The sequence below is a fragment of the Atta cephalotes genome (genome assembly GCF_000143395.1).
Source record: "Atta cephalotes unplaced genomic scaffold scaffold00006, whole genome shotgun sequence".
NCBI classification, from domain to species: Eukaryota; Metazoa; Arthropoda; class Insecta; order Hymenoptera; family Formicidae; genus Atta; species Atta cephalotes.
Window position 1 is genome coordinate 122889 of NW_012130070.1, and position 8056 is coordinate 130944.

Genomic DNA, 8056 nt, shown 5'->3' on the forward strand with positions numbered 1-8056 from the left:
TATATATTTATATATATATATTTATATATTTATTTTATATATATATATTTATATATATATATTATTTTTTTGGCTTAAATACCTTTTATTTTTATTTCCTTAGAATTATTTCCTTTGTAAAGTTAAATCATCTTGTAATAATATGATGTTATTCGGATATTTATTACTAATAATAAAAGCTACATTTATTTTTAATTTAGAAATAAATATTTTATTACTAGATGTTTTTAAATTCAAAATTTCGAAACAGGGAGGAATAGAAGGCTTAGATACATTTTTTTTCATTTAAACTTCAATGTACTTGTTCTAAAGGTTTTTTGAATATATCGTTTAAGTAAGCCTAAATAACTTTCGAAAGAGTAACAATTAATATAGTTCAAATTGCAACCTAAATTTTTTGTATCATCTGCAATATGAATAAGATTATGCATATTCAGAATTTGAGACTTAGAACCATATAACTTTGGAAGTGCTTCAAAAAAATCTCAATAAATATAATTTTGAAATATCATACAATAGTAAGTTGCATAATGTTCACTAAACAATATCCAAAAAATTGTAATAATAAAAAATGTATGTAATAATAAATGTATGTAATAATAAATGTATGTAATAATAAAAAATGATTATAATAATTTTATCTAATATATTTTTAATTATTTATTACAGGCCCCTATAAAAAAAGAAAAACGGAACTCTATTGCTTTTCATATTCTCATATCATTAGTAGTTCTCGGTCTTTTTTGAAATTCGAAAGGTATCTCAAACACAGCATTCTGCGTGATAATTCATTTAGTACGACTTATCCGTGCTTTTCCAGAAATTATAATCCACTACTCGATCAATTTTATTCCCTGCTAATAACCCTGCTACATAAATATATCGAATCCAAAATAAACTATGATATTAAATTTTTGGTTCTATATGTATGAAAAATATATCCATTATGATGCTCAAAATCATCTTCATTCCGAACTGATGTATCAGTTCTCGGTTCCTTATTTATAGATTCATAAATTGTTCTGTTTTCGCAACGTTTACCATGAATAGTGCATCTTTCGCATGCACTAAAACTTCTATGTTCTTTTGTCATTTTTAAGAAAGACCGAGTTGGCGTATCACATATAAAATATGTAATTTTATTGACTTTTATTAATTATAAAGACTTTATTATCAATTACAAAGTTGTTATTTGTTTACATTATTTAAATCTGTAACAAATTTCGTCAAAAAATAATTAATATCTGATGTTTAGAATTATCATTGAATGACAACAACAAAAGATTCGTAAATATCAATTTCCGAAAAAATTTTACATAAAATAGATCAAAATTCTTTCTTTCCTGAATTGATTGACCCTCCTAAATGGATTTACTCAATGATAAACCATCAACATTAAATTATAGTTTTATTTCTTTATTTTGATAAAGATTAGTATTTACATATAATCGCATACCTCTTTTTAACCCAAAATAGACATATTGATCTATTATTTCTTTTTTATTGTCATCAAATATCGTATTAATTTTGTAGTATGTTATTCTTAGTACGTAAAAAAATTTCTGAATTTTTAGATAATTGGGGGAGTAATTTTTTTCTCAAAATAATAATTTAATAATAATTTATCTAATGCTGCCTGCTTTATATCACAATTAAGAACCCATTCGCGTATTTCCTCTACTTCATCAGTATACGTTTCCTTGTCACTTTGAATTTCTTCAGCCATTTGTGTCATTTGAGAATGACACGTTTTCATTACTTTCAATATAAGGAATATTATTATTACTAGCTTCAATTTTATCACGATTCACATCTATTGCAGCTATAAGAAAACAATTTTAAAAGAAATATTATTTACCTAAGTTAGTTGTTATGAGACTAGAGGAGAAAGTGATATAATATTTTAATTATATACTTTAGTTATACTATAATATAGTTATACTATATTACTTATATATATTTTACACAATAACTTTGTTAATAATCAATAATTAAGGTTATAACTTGACAATTTCATTAAAATATTGTTGAATCGATTCTGGACTCAAAGTTACGAAATATTTATTACTTAGGATACTATTAATAGAAATGTGGCAATATTGCATAACGAAATTACTAATTGTATTCGAAGAAAAAAATGGATGGTAATGTGACCTTCATAACAGATACCATAACATAACTGAGATACCAGATGTAATTAAATGCTAAAATGTACCTCAGAAACATTTCGACATACTTGAAAGTAAAAATGTGTTATAATAAGTGCTGGCTATTGCGAGTATTAATATATTAACGTCATGGTGTAACGGCGAGCTGCTGAACAAATAATTCCTAAAATAATCATCATTAGCTATATAATAACGGAGATATATTAAGAAAGGTTACAATATATACACTGGCCATAATACTTCTTCTCTACTATTATTAATATAATTTGTAGAGGAAAAGATGGTATTAATTTTTAAAATCTATTTTTGTGGCGAGCTACATTATCACCTTTATCTTTCTTCGACTTGTTATCACAATGTCTTCATATTTCTCCTGTAACAGATTTATTTTATAAAATTAAATAAAAAAATATCTATTATTTATTATATTTCTTCTGTAATATATTTATTTTAATATTGAAAGTCAAGGCAAATGAGAGTGAAGCGAGGTAAGTAAGGCGCAATTAGTCTTACAAATTAAATTTTAATGTTTAGTAGTCTTTAACATGAGATTCACACGTTTCGACTCGTTTTTGAATCTTCATCAAAAAATTTCATAAAAATTATTCTTACAGTAGATTAGACACGTTACTTCTTCCAATATGGACTGCTATTTAGGATTTGACAGATCCAATTAGGTAAAAATACGCATCCTCAAAAACAAATCAAAAATTCGAATGATATTAAAAACTTGTAAGAATTACAATTCAATTTGTAAGACTTTACTTACCACTTCACTCTCATATGCCTTCTTATTATTGATTTCGAGAGCTACAGGGAATTTTTTCTTTCTTTTTTAATTTATATTTATTTTATATATATTTTTCATATATTTCAAATATACTCGCATACCTATGTTTTCTTTGTCTAGTATTAATAATTATTATATCTGCAGTGTGTACATTGTTGACATTTTTATTGAAAAATTTATTTTGTTGCGCAGTATGTAATAAAGAATATTGCTTTTCTCAAAAGAATCAATCATTATATTTACTGATAAAGAGATAAACTATAAATTACATACTTTCATAGCATGAAAAGAATTTTTATACTTTCACAGTTTCTCTTTTTAGAAATCTATATTTTTGTGCACATAACTTATTTTTTTCTTTTGCATTCATATTTAATTTATTAATTTGTAAATATTATTAATACGCATTAAAATATTTTTGTAATGCGTGAAACTGCAGCGTGATAATAAAAGATATATGTCATGCTAGTTACTATGATTATGGTCAATAATAACATGTATATGCAAACAATGGTAGCTGATCATCTTTAATCACTGAAGTTAGATTTGTTAACTATCGTTACTATCGTCACTATCGTTAAAATATATTGTATTAATAATTTGTATTGTGCTAATGATTACTAAGTATTAATGGCACATTAAGTTCTTTAATTATATTATTATTCTTTAATTCAAGAAAATACTTGTTACATGAAAAAATATGGTTTTACTAAATTAATGGATAGCATTAATAATAATTTATAATAAAAAGATAATTTATGAAATAATTAATGAAATGGACATTTATAATGAAATGATATAAATAAATAAATGATATAATGAACTTTATCTAATTATTAATTTTTTAGGTATTGATTAAAAAATGACTGAAAAATTATATAACTGACAACTTGTAGAATTTAGTGAAAATTTAACTGCAGAAAGTATGTCCTATGTCGATTGTATTCCAACAACATGGATTATTTGTAATCCAGTTACTAAGATATTATTAAATTATTATTCAGCACATATAATATTAAATGATTTACTAAAAAAGATAAAAACTAAAGAGACTTCTGCCAATGAATGGACTTTATGATATGTTAATATACGGGGCGGTACAGGTATACACAGAATAATTATTTGAACTAAATTATACATTATTCAGATTGGGAAATAACTAGTTATTATTTGTAATTAAGTTAGAGTTACTTTTTTAAATTTTTTAGTTATTTTACACATTTTAAACTTATTTATCAATTTAATGTAACTGATTAGAATCTGAATAGTTGCATTATACTGTTAAAAATTTCATGAAATTTAATATACTTTTAATTTACACAATTTAAATTTCACTTCATGATATTACATTAAATTTAATGTATTTATAACTGAAAAGTATATTTGTGTACATGTAATTTAATGACGTATTTTTCATGAAATTTAATAATTGTGTACACGTTTATTACATTTAAATAACTACTGTAATTAATTTAATTTTCAATTAAATCATTCATTACTTTTAATTGTTCATAACCACGAACTTCATTTATATGTAAAGGAAGCTTGTGGTTACATTTTTAAGTGTACGACCATTATTGATTGCGCAGAAGACAAAAGTTATCTTCAGAAGACATTAACTTAATAATTAATTAAATTATTAACTTAATTATTACTTCCAGCGATAAAAATTTGTAAAAATTACTTTATTCAATGATTTAAAATCTAACGGATAGTGTAATTATGTATAAACATATGAAATACTTAATATTTCAGATTCACTTATAAAAAAAACTATAAAACGATTAGTAGAATTAAAAATTTTTTGCGTTTACATCGAATACTGAAATTTCAGAAAAACGAAGAGAATATTAAATATAACATTAAATATAATATTAAATATATAAAAAGAGAACTGTCTAAGAAATAATGGATGTTCCTAAGATAATTGATGATAATAATAAGAGTAAAATATATTTAAATATTTTATATCGAAATAATTTTATTTGTATGTACATATAAATCATTTATTAATTATTAAATATTTCGTTTTTGGTACATAATTTTTCAAATGATACTCCATCGACAGTAGTGTAGAATCATTATCAAAAACTCACAATCAAAAGAAAAAATCAGAAGGAAGAAAATTAAAGGAGAGTAAACAAACTGCAAAAAATAAATGTAAAAGAAAATATGCTGGAAGTTATTGAAAAAAGAAAAATTTCAAATTTCAGTTTGAATGATAAAGATGATAACATAGCAAAAAAGTAAAATTTTAAATAAAATTAAATAAAATTAAAATAATATAAATAATATAGAAGTATAAAATTATAAATAAAATTAAATTAAATAGAATTATAAATAGAATTAAATTAAATAGAATTTATAAATTAATTTAGGACTCCTTACCTTATTCAAAAGAAATTTAGAGAAAACAGGACAATAGGAGTCAATCGCGGGAGTTGCGCAAATAATATATCGATATAACATAAACTTCTTTCTTAAGATAACGTATTTCGACTCATTTTTGAGCCCTCTTTAAAGACACATTGCCTTAATATTATATATACAACGTGTGCATAATAACTATCTTATCATGGAGCTCTACATTAAAGTCTCTATATAAGAATTACACATAGATGAATGTTAAAAAGAAGAGAGAAGAATTATTTGAAATTATCAGAGATAATGTAATGGAGCTCATCACGATAAGGTAGTTATTACGCATACATTATACATATTAGGATGATTTGTCTCTGAAGAGGGCTAAAAAATGAGTCGAAACATGAAAGCACGTTATTTTAATAAAGAGATTTGTATTATATCGATATATTATTTGTGCAACGATTCCCGCGCTTGAGTCCTATTACCTTTTTTCTCCAAATTTCTTTTAAATAGAATTATAAATAAGATTAAATTAAATTAAAATAATATAAATAATATAGAAATATAGACAAGTTAAATTTAATTCGCGAGTTTACTACAGTAGTTTAATTGTGTTTATATAGTCCGGAAAAATTTCGGCGCGCAGTTCGTAAGACTACAAATATGGTATATGCAAGTACATATATATTGTATACAGTATATTTAATAATTCAATCAAGATTGAATTACTAAATATATTAAAGATCTAGCTTCGATCGTTAAAGTTATTTATAGTATTGATTGTGTTCTTACATAAGCGGTCTAAAATAGAGAGAGAATATAGAATTTTATACTTAATGTATAGAAATATAGAATTTTATACTTAATGTATAGATAACAGAGAAAATGCAGATGAAATGTAATTAAGAAATTTTGAAAAGGAGGATTCATATATATCTACTATTGATCAATTTATATTAAACACATTTGACAATTTTGAAAATCATTCGGCTGATCATAACGAACTTGAAAATGAACTAACTGACATCACCAAAAATGGTAAATACACTTCTATTTTAGATGTGGGAAAAAGTTCGTGGCGTTTTTCCCATTAGATGGCATTAAAAAAACGCCACGAACTTTTTCCCACACCTAATATTAAAAGCCGAAGTATAAGTTTTTCAACTTGTTCATAATAATAGAACAAGAAGTTAAAATACTTTGGCAATATATGAGGTTCTTATGAGATCGAACAATAAAATTGGAATTTTACATTTCATTCATGAGTAAAAGAGTTTCAGTACTTATATAAAGTTAGTAAATCTGTTTTCTTTAATAATCGTTACTTGGGATCAGCGAAATATAAATTGATTAATGATACTTTCAGTATTGATTCGATAAATTTTATTTAAATTAAGCAGAATGTTTAAAATTTGACAATTTCATACATAATTTTATAACAGATTTTATAATATTAATTCGCGGTAATCTTTTTAAGAAATCTTTAAGAAAATCTTAAGAAAATTTGAATACTAAAGCATTAAATTTTTGTGTATTACATAAATGTAATTAAATTAAATAATTAAATTCATAGCAAATTCTCTCCTACAGTTATAACTATTCATCACTATTACATCATTATTTTATATTAGGTGTACAATTTTGCTTTCGCCGTTTTTTTTCCAAAATTCGAGGCTTTATTGTAAAAAACTGTTATACATTTATGATTCAAAGTATTGTCCATCGCTGGCCACTACTTTCTCCCATCTTTCGGGTAGCGTACGAATCCCGCGTCGAAAAAATTGATCATCTTTTGAGGCTATCCACGAATCGATCCAATTTTTTATTTCTTCATAAGACCGGAAGTGTTGGTCAGCCAGGCCGTGTGCCATTGATCGAAACAAGTGATAATCAGAGGGAGCAATGTCTGGAGAATACGGCGGGTGGGATAGGACTTTCCATTTCAACGTTTCCAAGTATGTCTTGAAAACTTTCGCAACATGGGATCGAGCATTGTCATGCTGCAAAATCATTTTATCGTGTCTCTCGTATTGCGGCCGTTTGTCTTTCAATGCTCGGCTCAAACGCATCAATTGCGTTCGATACCGATCACCTGTGATTGTTTCAGTCGGTTTTAACAGTTCATACACTACGCCGAGCTGGTCCCACCAAATAGAGCATGACCTTGGACGTCAAAATCATCGTCGAAGCGTTGAAACTCATGACACGTTCTTTCACTAATAGCGGCCTCACCATAAGTATTTGAGAGCATTCGATGAGCCTCAGCCGCAGATTTCTTCATATTGAAGCAAAAAATTAAAACCTCTCGCAAATGACGAGAATTTGGCTCGTAAACTGACATTTTCAATCGAGAATAACTTTATGATGCAGACACAAATCGATATTGTTTCTATGGGGTTATGTTGACAGATGCCCAAGTTTATTGTATGACGTCTACGATCTATTTATTTCGACCACCACTTACCGCTAAAGCCATCTATAGGAAAACGGCGGAAGCACAGTTGTATACCTAATCATGTGTTGTTATTATTAAATATTTTAAACTTACAACGTTATAATAATTTCTGATACTTTTCAACAATTTTTTAAATTAAAATAAAATATTTTAAATTTGACAAAGTAGTTATTATTAAAATTAAAATAAAATATTGATTGTATTATAAATGTAATAAGTGCCATAGCTGCATAAAACTAAACAAGATTGTGAAGTATTGAAATTCTCTCTCTCTCTCTC

The 8056-nt window shown here is 25.4% G+C and overlaps 1 protein-coding gene across 1 annotated transcript in view; it reads right to left on the minus strand.

Annotated features, from left to right (window-relative positions):
* LOC105626657 (UDP-glucuronosyltransferase 2C1-like) overlaps window positions 1-8056 on the minus strand; it is a 157306-nt gene that overhangs the window by 47721 nt on the left and 101529 nt on the right. The gene's annotated exons all lie outside the window — the stretch shown is intronic.